General features: G+C 48.7%; 8 non-coding genes across 8 annotated transcripts; all 8 read right to left on the reverse strand.

Moving 5' to 3' along the window:
- Positions 1-621: 621 nt before the first annotated feature.
- TRNAP-AGG (transfer RNA proline (anticodon AGG)) lies at positions 622-693 on the reverse strand. Its single transcript has one exon. It is a non-coding gene; the product is annotated as a tRNA-Pro (tRNA).
- A 3,039-nt stretch (positions 694-3,732) lies between these two features.
- On the reverse strand, positions 3,733-3,805 carry TRNAV-CAC (transfer RNA valine (anticodon CAC)). The gene has a single exon. It is a non-coding gene; the product is annotated as a tRNA-Val (tRNA).
- Positions 3,806-4,193: 388 nt separating this feature from the next.
- TRNAP-AGG (transfer RNA proline (anticodon AGG)) lies at positions 4,194-4,265 on the reverse strand. The gene has a single exon. It is a non-coding gene; the product is annotated as a tRNA-Pro (tRNA).
- A 3,500-nt stretch (positions 4,266-7,765) lies between these two features.
- Positions 7,766-7,837, reverse strand: TRNAP-AGG (transfer RNA proline (anticodon AGG)). Its single transcript has one exon. It is a non-coding gene; the product is annotated as a tRNA-Pro (tRNA).
- A 3,041-nt stretch (positions 7,838-10,878) lies between these two features.
- On the reverse strand, positions 10,879-10,951 carry TRNAV-CAC (transfer RNA valine (anticodon CAC)). Its single transcript has one exon. It is a non-coding gene; the product is annotated as a tRNA-Val (tRNA).
- A 388-nt stretch (positions 10,952-11,339) lies between these two features.
- TRNAP-AGG (transfer RNA proline (anticodon AGG)) lies at positions 11,340-11,411 on the reverse strand. Its single transcript has one exon. It is a non-coding gene; the product is annotated as a tRNA-Pro (tRNA).
- A 3,050-nt stretch (positions 11,412-14,461) lies between these two features.
- Positions 14,462-14,534, reverse strand: TRNAV-UAC (transfer RNA valine (anticodon UAC)). The gene has a single exon. It is a non-coding gene; the product is annotated as a tRNA-Val (tRNA).
- Positions 14,535-14,922: 388 nt separating this feature from the next.
- TRNAP-AGG (transfer RNA proline (anticodon AGG)) lies at positions 14,923-14,994 on the reverse strand. Its single transcript has one exon. It is a non-coding gene; the product is annotated as a tRNA-Pro (tRNA).
- Positions 14,995-17,675: the final 2,681 nt, after the last annotated feature.

Here is a 17,675-nt window from a genome sequence, read left to right on the forward strand (position 1 = left end):
CATGCACGACCACCGAGGGATGCAGATAACTTTTTAGCGTCCTGCAATAGTAAAGCACGTTTTACACAGGTCACAAGTTTTTAAAGGTCATTTCTGTCTAAGTGTGCATTGAGAGAGACTGAGGTTTTAGGGAGCAAACACAAAAGCTGCTGCTGCCAAGTGTTTCTGCCGGGTCTCGAACCGGGGACCTTACGCGTGTGAGGCTAACGTGATAACCACTACACTGCAGAAACAAGCTTGCTGGTTTGACTGAAGGAGCACAGTTCCCCTCATATGTCTGCACGATTTCCTCTATACTTTATCAGCAGTTGCTCGGAATGCGAGGGGTAAGTGTGAAAATTGCAGCGGTGTCAGCCAGCATGCATACACTCAGACGTCCTGAAAAATCCCACAGCTGCGGGCAGAGACAGACAAATATCTGATGCCTAAATGCCAGGAAGGAGAGCCTGTGAAATCATCACACAGGGCGCACTGAGAGCAAGCAGGAAGGAAGCCAAGGCATTGTAATCCATTTTTCGCCTGAGGCAAAAAATATGTTTTGCGCAACAATGCTTCGAGTGGAATGAGAAATGTTGAGGGGTTTTGTATTTTGAGCAGGATTTGATTGTTTTCCGCTAAAATGGGCTCGTCCGGGATTTGAACCCGGGACCTCTCGCACCCTAAGCGAGAATCATACCCCTAGACCAACGAGCCTGGGCACAGAAATGCAACGGCTCCGACCCTGCTCGGAGGGTTGGTGACAGAGAGTGGGAGACTACATCCCAAAGCAAGAAACTGCACATGGTGCTCTCTTCTGCAGTACGACTAGAGTCATTTGCATGGTCTTCATCGAACATGACATAAAAAGCCTCTATCCTTTAGACATTTTGGCCCAGATTTACAAGAAAATGACTAAGCGCGACGCTGTGCCAAATTTGCAAGCCCCACGCGCCGTCATTTTCAAAATGCAGGGAAGCGCCGTATTTAGTAGAATACAGCGCACCCCTGTGCTTCCCCCTGCGCCAGCCCTAAATTAGCTGCTGAGCGCCAACGCAGCCGTTCTTGCACCATGGTACAAGGATGACTGCGTTGAGGGGGAAATTGTTTTTGTGCAGGAAGGGACACCTTCCTGCCCAAAAAAAAAATCTTCAATGGTGATTTGCTCTTACTTCTATGTGTGCTGCAGAATGCATCACACATAGAAAGAGCAAAAACAAGGAGAAATGAAAACATTTCTCCTCAGTGCGCCACTCTAACGACACCCCTGGGATGGCGTTGGATTTTGGTGCTGACGCAGATTTACGCCAACTCCTAAATCTGGAGCAGCATCAAAATGCTATGGTGTTGCTGTGGCACACTCCCAACAACACCCATTGCACGCCCCTTCCAGGGAACGCGCTGCGTGCTAAGGGGCCGTATTTACAAGGTGGTGTTAAGCCACAAAAAGTGGCTGAACGCCATCTTGTAAATACCGCGCAGTGCATAGTGCCACCGGGGCGTCACTAAAAGTGATGCTCCGGTGGCGATAGGGCCTTGTAAGTCTGGCACTTTATTTGCTCAAGGTGTGTGTTCTTGGTGAGGGCAGGAAAGCTATTTTCGCTCTCGTACCTTCCTTCCTTGGCTGGCTTGAATGCTGTAGGCTCAGGCTTCATTGCAAAGGTCAAACAGTGAGCAACTGACTGCCGTAAGCTGGCGCAACTCCTCTTGGTGAGCTGTGACAGATGCCCCAGGAGCGTAGTACCTCACGATGGTGAGGGATAGACACAGTCTCTTTTATCTAAGCTTGCCTGTCAGGTGAGGCAGGAAATGCAAATACTGTGAAAAAGCCCAGCGACTCGAACCAGGGACCTTTCGCATGTGAGGTGCGCATGATAACCACTACACTACACAAACAGACACACTTGCCGGCTTGCTTCATGTGGCTATGCATTGTACTGGAACCACCACACTATGGAAACAGACACACCTGCTTGCTTTATGTGGCTATGCATTGGACTGGGATGCAAGGATGAGGGCCAATGTTCATGACGCTCAAAGCTGAGCCTTCCGGAACACGATCTCTTCCCTTGGAAGAAAGGAACTGGGATCACTTTCATTCCAAGAGGAGATTTCAGAACTGGACCCGAAATTACCATGGAGAAGCACTGTGCATTTAATGTTCCTACGAGCACTGCTGCTCCAGCACAGAAAAGCAGTTGCAAAGAAATCTTGCATATCTTCATGATGCTGAACCGTCTCGACGCCAGTATAAAGCATGTATTGCATTGCAACATGACATCTTACAAGAGTGAAAAGCAGAAATACTCCTGTTTAAAACACAGACTGAACCTATAAAGGTAGGGGTTTGTCTGGGATTTGAACCGAGGTCCTCTCACACCCGAAGCGAGAATCATACCCCTATACCAACTAGACTGCCGCTGCATAGTCATTTGAAACATCTTCTGAAGCGTCTTTCCGAAAAGCAGGGCCATTTGGAGGCTCTCTCTCTCTAAGCGTGCCATAGCAATTGATGTTTTCTGTCAAGGATTTTTTGTTTGTCTCTAGCAAAGCAAGAGGTAGTCAAAATGCCCTGTGCCAGTGAGCTGAACTAGGGCACTGATGTGAAAAGCAGACCCTTTCTGGTAGTTGTAACCCGCTGCAAGTCATGGACCCTTGCACCTTAGACTTCCCAACCAGAAGCACTGAAGGGCCTGCTAGCTCTTGAGCCAGAGGAGCATGCCTCTTGGATTCAAGCACACTTGCTCGATCAGGCTCGATCAGGCGAGATTTATATTAGTGGCTCATAGGCCTGAAACACTCACCTGGGAGACGCAGGGTGGCTGATTTCCCGGAATGGCCCTCGATGGGGAAATCACCTCCTTTCCCCCGCCTCATTTCAGAATTGTATGCTAGTCGCAAGACAGTGTTCAGGGGTTCATGGGTACTGCCTACTCCCAGCTGCCTCTCTGTCTTCTTCATGTAAATTGCAAGTCACAAGGAGGCACCATTGCCAATATGCTCCGCCCACCTAACCAAGAAACCTAGTTTGAGCTTGTCTGCCTGTGTTGTTGCAGGGGCAGTGTCTTCTTTGCCCAAAAGGTGGCAGGAGAGCCTCACTTCAAACAATAGAATCAACTGCTTAAGTAGAAACCAGCATGGTAGTTACTGTCATAAAGTGCAGCTCTAACAGAAGGTGTGCCTGAGACGCCCCTTCCAGTAATACACAGAATTTTGATTGAGGGCCCAGCCGATGGGTTGGTGGATTTCTCCTCACATGCCACAGCAGCTTCCAAAGATAGTGGTGTGAGGAGCTGGCTCTGCAAGCAGAGCAAGATTTAAGGGAAGAAAATACACCTGTTAGAAGTGGGATTTGAACCCACGCCTCCATGAAGAGACCAGAAGGCTCAGCTTCACTGAAGATCAAGCTCACTTGAGTCTGGCGCCTTAGACCACTCGGCCATCCTGACAGCCAAAACAGTGTGCAGGTCGGACTCTTCAGTCTGCACTTGTTGATTTTGCCGCTTGCAATGTTCCTATCAAAGTCACAGCTTTAAAGGCCCCACAATATAACATGGCCAAGAAAAAAAAAAAAAAACAGAACAAGAAACAATGCACATGCACGACCACCGAGGGATGCAGATAACTTTTTAGCGTCCTGCAATAGTAAAGCACGTTTTACACAGGTCACAAGTTTTTAAAGGTCATTTCTGTCTAAGTGTGCATTGAGAGAGACTGAGGTTTTAGGGAGCAAACACAAAAGCTGCTGCTGCCAAATGTTTCTGCCCGGTCTCGAACCGGGGACTTTTCGCGTGTGAGGCGAACGTGATAACCACTACACTACAGAAACAAGCTTGCTGGTTTGACTGAAGGAGCACAGTTCCCCTCATATGTTTGCACGATTTCCTCTATACTTTATCAGCAGTTGCTCGGAATGCGAGGGGTAAGTGTGAAAATTGCAGCGGTGTCAGCCAGCATGCATACACTCAGACGTCCTGTAAAATCCCACAGCTGCGGGCAGAGACAGACAAATATCTGATGCCTAAATGCCAGGAAGGAGAGCCTGTGAAATCATCACACAGGGCGCACTGAGAGCAAGCAGGAAGGAAGCCAAGGCATTGTAATCCATTTTTCGCCTGAGGCAAAAAATATGTTTTGCGCAACAATGCTTCGAGTGGAATGAGAAATGTTGAGGGGTTTTGTATTTTGAGCAGGATTTGATTGTTTTCCGCTAAAATGGGCTCGTCCGGGATTTGAACCCGGGACCTCTCGCACCCTAAGCGAGAATCATACCCCTAGACCAACGAGCCTGGGCACAGAAATGCAACGGCTCCGACCCTGCTCGGAGGGTTGGTGACAGAGAGTGGGAGACTACATCCCAAAGCAAGAAACTGCACATGGTGCTCTCTTCTGCAGTACAACTAGAGTCATTTGCATGGTCTTCATCGAACATGACATAAAAAGCCTCTATCCTTTAGACATTTTGGCCCAGATTTACAAGAAAATGACTAAGCGCGACGCTGTGCCAAATTTGCAAGCCCCACGCGCCGTCATTTTCAAAATGCAGGGAAGCGCCGTATTTAGTAGAATACAGCGCACCCCTGTGCTTCCCCCTGCGCCAGCTCTAAATTAGCTGCTGAGCGCTAACGCAGCCGTTCTTGCACCATGGTACAAGGATGACTGCGTTGAGGGGGAAATTGTTTTTGTGCAGGAAGGGACACCTTCCTGCCCAAAAAAAAAATCTTCAATGGTGATTTGCTCTTACTTCTATGTGTGCTGCAGAATGCATCACACATAGAAAGAGTAAAAACAAGGAGAAATGAAAACATTTCTCCTCAGTGCGCCACTCTAACGACACCCCTGGGATGGCGTTGGATTTTGGTGCTGACGCAGATTTACGCCAACTCCTAAATCTGGAGCAGCATCAAAATGCTATGGTGTTGCTGTGGCACACTCCCAACAACACCCATTGCACGCCCCTTCCAGGGAACGCGCTGCGTGCTAAGGGGCCGTATTTACAAGGTGGTGTTAAGCCACAAAAAGTGGCTGAACGCCATCTTGTAAATACCGCGCAGTGCATAGTGCCACCGGGGCGTCACTAAAAGTGATGCTCCGGTGGCGATAGGGCCTTGTAAGTCTGGCACTTTATTTGCTCAAGGTGTGTGTTCTTGGTGAGGGCAGGAAAGCTATTTTCGCTCTCGTACCTTCCTTCCTTGGCTGGCTTGAATGCTGTAGGCTCAGGCTTCATTGCAAAGGTCAAACAGTGAGCAACTGACTGCCGTAAGCTGGCGCAACTCCTCTTGGTGAGCTGTGACAGATGCCCCAGGAGCGTAGTACCTCACGATGGTGAGGGATAGACACAGTCTCTTTTATCTCAGCTTGCCTGTCAGGTGAGGCAGGAAATGCAAATACTGTGACAAAGCCCAGCGACTCGAACCAGGGACCTTTCGCATGTGAGGTGCGCATGATAACCACTACACTACACAAACAGACACACTTGCCGGCTTGCTTCATGTGGCTATGCATTGTACTGGAACCACCACACTATGGAAACAGACACACCTGCTTGCTTTATGTGGCTATGCATTGGACTGGGATGCAAGGATGAGGGCCAATGTTCATGACGCTCAAAGCTGAGCCTTCCGGAACACGATCTCTTCCCTTGGAAGAAAGGAACTGGGATCACTTTCATTCCAAGAGGAGATTTCAGAACTGGACCCGAAATTACCATGGAGAAGCACTGTGCATTTAATGTTCCTACGAGCACTGCTGCTCCAGCACAGAAAAGCAGTTGCAAAGAAATCTCGCATACCTTCATGATGCTGAACCGTCTCGACGCCAGTATAAAGCATGTATTGCATTGCAACATGACATCTTACAAGAGTGAAAAGCAGAAATACTCCTGTTTAAAACACAGACTGAACCTATAAAGGTAGGGGTTTGTCTGGGATTTGAACGAGGTCCTCTCACACCCGAAGCGAGAATCATACCCCTATACCAACTAGACTGCCGCTGCATAGTCATTTGAAACATCTTCTGAAGCGTCTTTCCGAAAAGCAGGGCCATTTGGAGGCTCTCTCTCTCTAAGCGTGCCATAGCAATTGATGTTTTCTGTCAAGGATTTTTTGTTTGTCTCTAGCAAGGCAAGAGGTAGTCAAAATGCCCTGTGCCAGTGAGCTGAACTAGGGCACTGATGTGAAAAGCAGACCCTTTCTTGTAGTTGTAACCCGCTGCAAGTCATGGACCCTTGCACCTTAGACTTCCCAACCAGAAGCACTGAAGGGCCTGCTAGCTCTTGAGCCAGAGGAGCATGCCTCTTGGATTCAAGCACACTTGCTCGATCAGCGCTCGATCAGGCGAGATTTATATTAGTGGCTCATAGGCCTGAAACACTCACCTGGGAGACGCAGGGTGGCTGATTTCCCGGAATGGCCCTCGATGGGGAAATCACCTCCTTTCCCCCGCCTCATTTCAGAATTGTGTGCTAGTCGCAAGACAGTGTTCAGGGGTTCATGGGTACTGCCTACTCCCAGCTGCCTCTCTGTCTTCTTCATGTAAATTGCAAGTCACAAGGAGGCACCATTGCCAATATGCTCCGCCCACCTAACCAAGAAACCTAGTTTGAGCTTGTCTGCCTGTGTTGTTGCAGGGGCAGTGTCTTCTTTGCCCAAAAGGTGGCAGGAGAGCCTCACTTCAAACAATAGAATCAACTGCTTAAGTAGAAACCAGCATGGTAGTTACTGTCATAAAGTGCAGCTCTAACAGAAGGTGTGCCTGAGACGCCCCTTCCAGTAATACACAGAATTTTGATTGAGGGCCCAGCCGATGGGTTGGTGGATTTCTCCTCACATGCCACAGCAGCTTCCAAAGATAGTGGTGTGAGGAGCTGGCTCTGCAAGCAGAGCAAGATTTAAGGGAAGAAAATACACCTGTTAGAAGTGGGATTTGAACCCACGCCTCCATGAAGAGACCAGAAGGCTCAGCTTGACTGAAGATCAAGCTCACTTGAGTCTGGCGCCTTAGACCACTCGGCCATCCTGACAGCCAAAACAGTGTGCAGGTCGGACTCTTCAGTCTGCACTTGTTGATTTTGCCGCTTGCAATGTTCCTATCAAAGTCACAGCTTTAAAGGCCCCACAATATAACATGGCCAAGAAAAAAAAAAAAAAACAGAACAAGAAACAATGCACATGCACGACCACCGAGGGATGCAGATAACTTTTTAGCGTCCTGCAATAGTAAATCACGTTTTACACAGGTCACAAGTTTTTAAAGGTCATTTCTGTCTAAGTGTGCATTGAGAGAGACTGAGGTTTTAGGGAGCAAACACAAAAGCTGCTGCTGCCAAGTGTTTCTGCCCAGTCTCAAACCGGGGACCTTTCGCGTGTGAGGCGAACGTGATAACCACTACACTACATAAACAAGCTTGCTGGTTTGACTGAAGGAGCACAGTTCCCCTCATATGTTTGCACGATTTCCTCTATACTTTATCAGCAGTTGCTCGGAATGCGAGGGGTAAGTGTGAAAATTGCAGCGGTGTCAGCCAGCATGCATACACTCAGACGTCCTGAAAAATCCCACAGCTGCGGGCAGAGACAGACAAATATCTGATGCCTAAATGCCAGGAAGGAGAGCCTGTGAAATCATCACACAGGGCGCACTGAGAGCAAGCAGGAAGGAAGCCAAGGCATTGTAATCCATTTTTTGCCTGAGGCAAAAAATATGTTTTGCGCAACAATGCTTCGAGTGGAATGAGAAATGTTGAGTGGTTTTGTATTTTGAGCAGGATTTGATTGTTTTCCGCTAAAATGGGCTCGTCCGGGATTTGAACCCGTGACCTCTCGCACCCTAAGCGAGAATCATACCCCTAGACCAACGAGCCTGGGCACAGAAATGCAACGGCTCCGACCCTGCTCGGAGGGTTGGTGACAGAGAGTGGGAGACTACATCCCAAAGCAAGAAACTGCACATGGTGCTCTCTTCTGCAGTACGACTAGAGTCATTTGCATGGTCTTCATCGAACATGACATAAAAAGCCTCCATCCTTTAGACATTTTGGCCCAGATTTACAAGAAAATGACTAAGCGCGACGCTGTGCCAAATTTGCAAGCCCCACGCGCCGTCATTTTCAAAATGCAGGGAAGCGCCGTATTTAGTAGAATACAGCGCACCCCTGTGCTTCCCCCTGCGCCAGCTCTAAATTAGCTGCTGAGCGCCAACGCAGCCGTTCTTGCACCATGGTACAAGGATGACTGCGTTGAGGGGGAAATTGTTTTTGTGCAGGAAGGGACACCTTCCTGCCCAACAAAAAAAATCTTCAATGGTGATTTGCTCTTACTTCTATGTGTGCTGCAGAATGCATCACACATAGAAAGAGCAAAAACAAGGAGAAATGAAAACATTTCTCCTCAGTGCGCCACTCTAACGACACCCCTGGGATGGCGTTGGATTTTGGTGCTGACGCAGATTTACGCCACCTCCTAAATCTGGAGCAGCATCAAAATGCTATGGTGTTGCTGTGGCACACTCCCAACAACACCCATTGCACGCCCCTTCCAGGGAACGCGCTGCGTGCTAAGGGGCCGTATTTACAAGGTGGTGTTAAGCCACAAAAAGTGGCTGAACGCCATCTTGTAAATACCGCGCAGTGCATAGTGCCACCGGGGCGTCACTAAAAGTGATGCTCCGGTGGCGATAGGGCCTTGTAAGTCTGGCACTTTATTTGCTCAAGGTGTGTGTTCTTGGTGAGGGCAGGAAAGCTATTTTCGCTCTCGTACCTTCCTTCCTTGGCTGGCTTGAATGCTGTAGGCTCAGGCTTCATTGCAAAGGTCAAACAGTGAGCAACTGACTGCCGTAAGCTGGCGCAACTCCTCTTGGTGAGCTGTGACAGATGCCCCAGGAGCGTAGTACCTCACAATGGTGAGAGATAGACACAGTCTCTTTTATCTCAGCTTGCCTGTCAGGTGAGGCAGGAAATGCAAATACTGTGAAAAAGCCCAGCGACTCGAACCAGGGACCTTTCGCATGTGAGGTGCGCATGATAACCACTACACTACACAAACAGACACACTTGCCGGCTTGCTTCATGTGGCTATGCATTGTACTGGAACCACCACACTATGGAAACAGACACACCTGCTTGCTTTATGTGGCTATGCATTGGACTGGGATGCAAGGATGAGGGCCAATGTTCATGACGCTCAAAGCTGAGCCTTCCGGAACACGATCTCTTCCCTTGGAAGAAAGGAACTGGGATCACTTTCATTCCAAGAGGAGATTTCAGAACTGGACCCGAAATTACCATGGAGAAGCACTGTGCATTTAATGTTCCTACGAGCACTGCTGCTCCAGCACAGAAAAGCAGTTGCAAAGAAATCTCGCATACCTTCATGATGCTGAACCGTCTCGACGCCAGTATAAAGCATGTATTGCATTGCAACATGACATCTTACAAGAGTGAAAAGCAGAAATACTCCTGTTTAAAACACAGACTGAACCTATAAAGGTAGGGGTTTGTCTGGGATTTGAACCGAGGTCCTCTCACACCCGAAGCGAGAATCATACCCCTATACCAACTAGACTGCCGCTGCATAGTCATTTGAAACATCTTCTGAAGCGTCTTTCCGAAAAGCAGGGCCATTTGGAGGCTCTCTCTCTCTAAGCGTGCCATAGCAATTGATGTTTTCTGTCAAGGATTTTTTGTTTGTCTCTAGCAAGGCAAGAGGTAGTCAAAATGCCCTGTGCCAGTGAGCTGAACTAGGGCACTGATGTGAAAAGCAGACCCTTTCTGGTAGTTGTAACCCGCTGCAAGTCATGGACCCTTGCACCTTAGACTTCCCAACCAGAAGCACTGAAGGGCCTGCTAGCTCTTGAGCCAGAGGAGCATGCCTCTTGGATTCAAGCACACTTGCTCGATCAGCGCTCGATCAGGCGAGATTTATATTAGTGGCTCATAGGCCTGAAAAACTCACCTGGGAGACGCAGGGTGGCTGATTTCCCGGAATGGCCCTCGATGGGGAAATCACCTCCTTTCCCCCGCCTCATTTCAGAATTGTGTGCTAGTCGCAAGACAGTGTTCAGGGGTTCATGGGTACTGCCTACTCCCAGCTGCCTCTCTGTCTTCTTCATGTAAATTGCAAGTCACAAGGAGGCACCATTGCCAATATGCTCCGCCCACCTAACCAAGAAACCTAGTTTGAGCTTGTCTGCCTTTGTTGTTGCAGGGGCAGTGTCTTCTTTGCCCAAAAGGTGGCAGGAGAGCCTCACTTCAAACGATAGAATCAACTGCTTAAGTAGAAACCAGCATGGTAGTTACTGTCATAAAGTGCAGCTCTAACAGAAGGTGTGCCTGAGACGCCCCTTCCAGTAATACACAGAATTTTGATGGAGGGCCCAGCCGATGGGTTGGTGGATTTCTCCTCACATGCCACAGCAGCTTCCAAAGATAGTGGTGTGAGGAGCTGGCTCTGCAAGCAGAGCAAGATTTAAGGGAAGAAAATACACCTGTTAGAAGTGGGATTTGAACCCACGCCTCCATGAAGAGACCAGAAGGCTCAGCTTCACTGAAGATGAAGCTCACTTGAGTCTGGCGCCTTAGACCACTCGGCCATCCTGACAGCCAAAACAGTGTGCAGGTCGGACTCTTCAGTCTGCACTTGTTGATTTTGCCGCTTGCAATGTTCCTATCAAAGTCACAGCTTTAAAGGCCCCACAATATAACATGGCCAAGAAAAAAAAAAAAAAACAGAACAAGAAACAATGCACATGCACGACCACCGAGGGATGCAGATAACTTTTTAGTGTCCTGCAATAGTAAAGCACGTTTTACACAGGTCACAAGTTTTTAAAGGTCATTTCTTTCTAAGTGTGCATTGAGAGAGACTGAGGTTTTAGGGAGCAAACACAAAAGCTGCTGCTGCCAAGTGTTTCTGCCCGGTCTCGAACCGGGGACCTTTCGCGTGTGAGGCAAACGTGATAACCACTACACTACAGAAACAAGCTTGCTGGTTTGACTGAAGGAGCACAGTTCCCCTCATATGTTTGCACGATTTCCTCTATACTTTATCAGCAGTTGCTCGGAATGCGAGGGGTAAGTGTGAAAATTGCAGCGGTGTCAGCCAGCATGCATACACTCAGACGTCCTGAAAAATCCCACAGCTGCGGGCAGAGACAGACAAATATCTGATGCCTAAATGCCAGGAAGGAGAGCCTGTGAAATCATCACACAGGGCGCACTGAGAGCAAGCAGGAAGGAAGCCAAGGCATTGTAATCCATTTTTCGCCTGAGGCAAAAAATATGTTTTGCGCAACAATGCTTCGAGTGGAATGAGAAATGTTGAGGGGTTTTGTATTTTGAGCAGGATTTGATTGTTTTCCGCTAAAATGGGCTCGTCCGGGATTTGAACCCGGGACCTCTCGCACCCTAAGCGAGAATCATACCCCTAGACCAACGAGCCTGGGCACAGAAATGCAACGGCTCCGACCCTGCTCGGAGGGTTGGTGACAGAGAGTGGGAGACTACATCCCAAAGCAAGAAACTGCACATGGTGCTCTCTTCTGCAGTACGACTAGAGTCATTTGCATGGTCTTCATCGAACATGACATAAAAAGCCTCTATCCTTTAGACATTTTGGCCCAGATTTACAAGAAAATGACTAAGCGCGACGCTGTGCCAAATTTGCAAGCCCCACGCGCCGTCATTTTCAAAATGCAGGGAAGCGCCGTATTTAGTAGAATACAGCGCACCCCTGTGCTTCCCCCTGCGCCAGCTCTAAATTAGCTGCTGAGCGCCAACGCAGCCGTTCTTGCACCATGGTACAAGGATGACTGCGTTGAGGGGGAAATTGTTTTTGTGCAGGAAGGGACACCTTCCTGCCCAAAAAAAAAATCTTCAATGGTGATTTGCTCTTACTTCTATGTGTGCTGCAGAATGCATCACACATAGAAAGAGCAAAAACAAGGAGAAATGAAAACATTTCTCCTCAGTGCGCCACTCTAACGACACCCCTGGGATGGCGTTGGATTTTGGTGCTGACGCAGATTTACGCCAACTCCTAAATCTGGAGCAGCATCAAAATGCTATGGTGTTGCTGTGGCACACTCTCAACAACACCCATTGCACGCCCCTTCCAGGGAACGCGCTGCGTGCTAAGGGGCCGTATTTACAAGGTGGTGTTAAGCCACAAAAAGTGGCTGAACGCCATCTTGTAAATACCGCGCAGTGCATAGTGCCACCGGGGCGTCACTAAAAGTGATGCTCCGGTTGCGATAGGGCCTTGTAAGTCTGGCACTTTATTTGCTCAAGGTGTGTGTTCTTGGTGAGGGCAGGAAAGCTATTTTCGCTCTCGTACCTTCCTTCCTTGGCTGGCTTGAATGCTGTAGGCTCAGGCTTCATTGCAAAGGTCAAACAGTGAGCAACTGACTGCCGTAAGCTGGCGCAACTCCTCTTGGTGAGCTGTGACAGATGCCCCAGGAGCGTAGTACCTCACGATGGTGAGGGATAGACACAGTCTCTTTTATCTCAGCTTGCCTGTCAGGTGAGGCAGGAAATGCAAATACTGTGAAAAAGCCCAGCGACTCGAACCAGGGACCTTTCGCATGTGAGGTGCGCATGATAACCACTACACTACACAAACAGACACACTTGCCGGCTTGCTTCATGTGGCTATGCATTGTACTGGAACCACCACACTATGGAAACAGACACACCTGCTTGCTTTATGTGGCTATGCATTGGACTGGGATGCAAGGATGAGGGCCAATGTTCATGACGCTCAAAGCTGAGCCTTCCGGAACACGATCTCTTCCCTTGGAAGAAAGGAACTGGGATCACTTTCATTCCAAGAGGAGATTTCAGAACTGGACCCGAAATTACCATGGAGAAGCACTGTGCATTTAATGTTCCTACGAGCACTGCTGCTCCAGCACAGAAAAGCAGTTGCAAAGAAATCTCGCATACCTTCATGATGCTGAACCGTCTCGACGCCAGTATAAAGCATGTATTGCATTGCAACATGACATCTTACAAGAGTGAAAAACAGAAATACTCCTGTTTAAAACACAGACTGAACCTATAAAGGTAGGGGTTTGTCTGGGATTTGAACCGAGGTCCTCTCACACCCGAAGTGAGAATCAAACCCCTATACCAACTAGACTGCCGCTGCATAGTCATTTGAAACATCTTCTGAAGCGTCTTTCCGAAAAGCAGGGCCATTTGGAGGCTCTCTCTCTCTAAGCGTGCCATAGCAATTGATGTTTTCTGTCAAGGATTTTTTGTTTGTCTCTAGCAAGGCAAGAGGTAGTCAAAATGCCCTGTGCCAGTGAGCTGAACTAGGGCACTGATGTGAAAAGCAGACCCTTTCTGGTAGTTGTAACCCGCTGCAAGTCATGGACCCTTGCACCTTAGACTTCCCAACCAGAAGCACTGAAGGGCCTGCTAGCTCTTGAGCCAGAGGAGCATGCCTCTTGGATTCAAGCACACTTGCTTGATCAGCGCTCAATCAGTCTCGATCAGGCGAGATTTATATTAGTGGCTCATAGGCCTGAAACACTCACCTGGGAGACGCAGGTTGGCTGATTTCCCGGAATGGCCCTCGATGGGGAAATCACCTCCTTTCCCCCGCCTCATTTCAGAATTGTGTGCTAGTCGCAAGACAGTGTTCAGGGGTTCATGGGTACTGCCTACTCCCAGCTGCCTCTCTGTCTTCTTCATGTAAATTGCAAGTCACAAGGAGGCACCATTGCCAATATGCTCCGCCCACCTAACCAAGAAACCTAGTTTGAGCTTGTCTGCCTGTGTTGTTGCAGGGGCAGTGTCTTCTTTGCCCAAAAGGTGGCAGGAGAGCCTCACTTGAAACGATAGAATAAACTGCTTAAGTAGAAACCAGCATGGTAGTTACTGTCATAAAGTGCAGCTCTAACAGAAGGTGTGCCTGAGACGCCCCTTCCAGTAATACACAGAATTTTGATTGAGGGCCCAGCCGATGGGTTGGTGGATTTCTCCTCACATGCCACAGCAGCTTCCAAAGATAGTGGTGTGAGGAGCTGGCTCTGCAAGCAGAGCAAGATTTAAGGGAAGAAAATACACCTGTTAGAAGTGGGATTTGAACCCGCGCCTCCATGAAGAGACCAGAAGGCTCAGCTTCACTGAAGATCAAGCTCACTTGAGTCTGGCGCCTTAGACCACTCGGCCATCCTGACAGCCAAAACAGTGTGCAGGTCGGACTCTTCAGTCTGCACTTGTTGATTTTGCCGCTTGCAATGTTCCTATCAAAGTCACAGCTTTAAAGGCCCCACAATATAACATGGCCAAGAAAAAAACAAAAAAACAGAACAAGAAACAATGCACATGCACGACCACCGAGGGATGCAGATAACTTTTTAGCGTCCTGCAATAGTAAAGCACGTTTTACACAGGTCACAAGTTTTTAAAGGTCATTTCTGTCTAAGTGTGCATTGAGAGAGACTGAGGTTTTAGGGAGCAAACACAAAAGCTGCTGCTGCCAAGTGTTTCTGCCCGGTCTCGAACCGGGGACCTTTCGCGTGTAAGGCGAACGTGATAACCACTACACTACAGAAACAAGCTTGCTGGTTTGACTGAAGGAGCACAGTTCCCCTCATATGTTTGCACGATTTCCTCTATACTTTATCAGCAGTTGCTCGGAATGCGAGGGGTAAGTGTGAAAATTGCAGCGGTGTCAGCCAGCATGCATACACTCAGACGTCCTGAAAAATCCCACAGCTGCGGGCAGAGACAGACAAATATCTGATGCCTAAATGCCAGGAAGGAGAGCCTGTGAAATCATCACACAGGGCGCACTGAGAGCAAGCAGGAAGGAAGCCAAGGCATTGTAATCCATTTTTCGCCTGAGGCAAAAAATATGTTTTGAGCAACAATGCTTCGAGTGGAATGAGAAATGTTGAGGGGTTTTGTATTTTGAGCAGGATTTGATTGTTTTCCGCTAAAATGGGCTCGTCCGGGATTTGAACCCGGGACCTCTCGCACCCTAAGCGAGAATCATACCCCTAGACCAACGAGCCTGGGCACAGAAATGCAACGGCTCCGACCCTGCTCGGAGGGTTGGTGACAGAGAGTGGGAGACTACATCCCAAAGCAAGAAACTGCACATGGTGCTCTCTTCTGCAGTACGACTAGAGTCATTTGCATGGTCTTCATCGAACATGACATAAAAAGCCTCTATCCTTTAGACATTTTGGCCCAGATTTACAAGAAAATGACTAAGCGCGACGCTGTGCCAAATTTGCAAGCCCCACGCGCCGTAATTTTCAAAATGCAGGGAAGCGCCGTATTTAGTAGAATACAGCGCACCCCTGTGCTTCCCCCTGCGCCAGCTCTAAATTAGCTGCTGAGCGCCAACGCAGCCGTTCTTGCACCATGGTACAAGGATGACTGCGTTGAGGGGGAAATTGTTTTTGTGCAGGAAGGGACACCTTCCTGCCCAAAAAAAAAATCTTCAATGGTGATTTGCTCTTACTTCTATGTGTGCTGCAGAATGCATCACACATAGAAAGAGCAAAAACAAGGAGAAATGAAAACATTTCTCCTCAGTGCGCCACTCTAACGACACCCCTGGGATGGCGTTGGATTTTGGTGCTGACGCAGATTTACGCCAACTCCTAAATCTGGAGCAGCATCAAAATGCTATGGTGTTGCTGTGGCACACTCCCAACAACACCCATTGCACGCCCCTTCCAGGGAACGCGCTGCGTGCTAAGGGGCCGTATTTACAAGGTGGTGTTAAGCCACAAAAAGTGGCTGAACGCCATCTTGTAAATACCGCGCAGTGCATAGTGCCACCGGGGCGTCACTAAAAGTGATGCTCCGGTGGCGATAGGGCCTTGTAAGTCTGGCACTTTATTTGCTCAAGGTGTGTGTTCTTGGTGAGGGCAGGAAAGCTATTTTCGCTCTCGTACCTTCCTTCCTTGGCTGGCTTGAATGCTGTAGGCTCAGGCTTCATTCCAAAGGTCAAACAGTGAGCAACTGACTGCCGTAAGCTGGCGCAACTCCTCTTGGTGAGCTGTGACAGATGCCCCAGGAGCGTAGTACCTCACGATGGTGAGGGATAGACACAGTCTCTTTTATCTCAGCTTGCCTGTCAGGTGAGGCAGGAAATGCAAATACTGTGAAAAAGCCCAGCGACTCGAACCAGGGACCTTTCGCATGTGAGGTGCGCATGATAACCACTACACTACACAAACAGACACACTTGCCGGCTTGCTTCATGTGGCTATGCATTGTACTGGAACCACCACACTATGGAAACAGACACACCTGCTTGCTTTATGTGGCTATGCATTGGACTGGGATGCAAGGATGAGGGCCAATGTTCATGACGCTCAAAGCTGAGCCTTCCGGAACACGATCTCTTCCCTTGGAAGAAAGGAACTGGGATCACTTTCATTCCAAGAGGAGATTTCAGAACTGGACCCGAAATTACCATGGAGAAGCACTGTGCATTTAATGTTCCTACGAGCACTGCTGCTCCAGCACAGAAAAGCAGTTGCAAAGAAATCTCGCATACCTTCATGATGCTGAACCGTCTCGACGCCAGTATAAAGCATGTATTGCATTGCAACATGACATCTTACAAGAGTGAAAAGCAGAAATACTCCTGTTTAAAACACAGACTGAACCTATAAAGGTAGGGGTTTGTCTGGGATTTGAACCGAGGTCCTCTCACACCCGAAGCGAGAATCATACCCCTATACCAACTAGACTGCCGCTGCATAGTCATTTGAAACATCTTCTGAAGCGTCTTTCCGAAAAGCAGGGCCATTTGGAGGCTCTCTCTCTCTAAGCGTGCCATAGCAATTGATGTTTTCTGTCAAGGATTTTTTGTTTGTCTCTAGCAAGGCAAGAGGTAGTCAAAATTCCCTGTGCCAGTGAGCTGAACTAGGGCACTGATGTGAAAAGCAGACCCTTTCTGGTAGTTGTAACCCGCTGCAAGTCATGGACCCTTGCACCTTAGACTTCCCAACCAGAAGCACTGAAGGGCCTGCTAGCTCTTGAGCCAGAGGAGCATGCCTCTTGGATTCAAGCACACTTCCTCGATCAGCACTCGATCAGGCTTGATCAGGCGAGATTTATATTAGTGGCTCATAGGCCTGAAACACTCACCTGGGAGACGCAGGGTGGCTGATTTCCCGGAATGGCCCTTGATGGGGAAATCACCTCCTTTCCCCCGCCTCATTTCAGAATTGTGTGGTAGTCGCAAGACAGTGTTCAGGGGTTCATGGGTACTGCCTACTCCCAGCTGCCTCTCTGTCTTCTTCATGTAAATTGCAAGTCACAAGGAGGCACCATTGCCAATATGCTCCGCCCACCTAACCAAGAAACCTAGTTTGAGCTTGTCTGCCTGTGTTGTTGCAGGGGCAGTGTCTTCTTTGCCCAAAAGGTGGCAGGAGAGCCTCACTTCAAACGATAGAATCAACTGCTTAAGTAGAAACCAGCATGGTAGTTACTGTCATAAAGTGCAGCTCTAACAGAAGGTGTGCCTGAGACGCCCCTTCCAGTAATACACAGAATTTTGATTGAGGGCCCAGCCGATGGGTTGGTGGATTTCTCCTCACATGCCACAGCAGCTTCCAAAGATAGTGGTGTGAGGAGCTGGCTCTGCAAGCAGAGCAAGATTTAAGGGAAGAAAATACACCTGTCAGAAGTGGGATTTGAACCCACACCTCCATGAAGAGACCAGAAGGCT

This window comes from Pleurodeles waltl, unplaced genomic scaffold, assembly GCF_031143425.1.
Source record: "Pleurodeles waltl isolate 20211129_DDA unplaced genomic scaffold, aPleWal1.hap1.20221129 scaffold_72, whole genome shotgun sequence".
Classification (NCBI taxonomy): Eukaryota; Metazoa; Chordata; class Amphibia; order Caudata; family Salamandridae; genus Pleurodeles; species Pleurodeles waltl.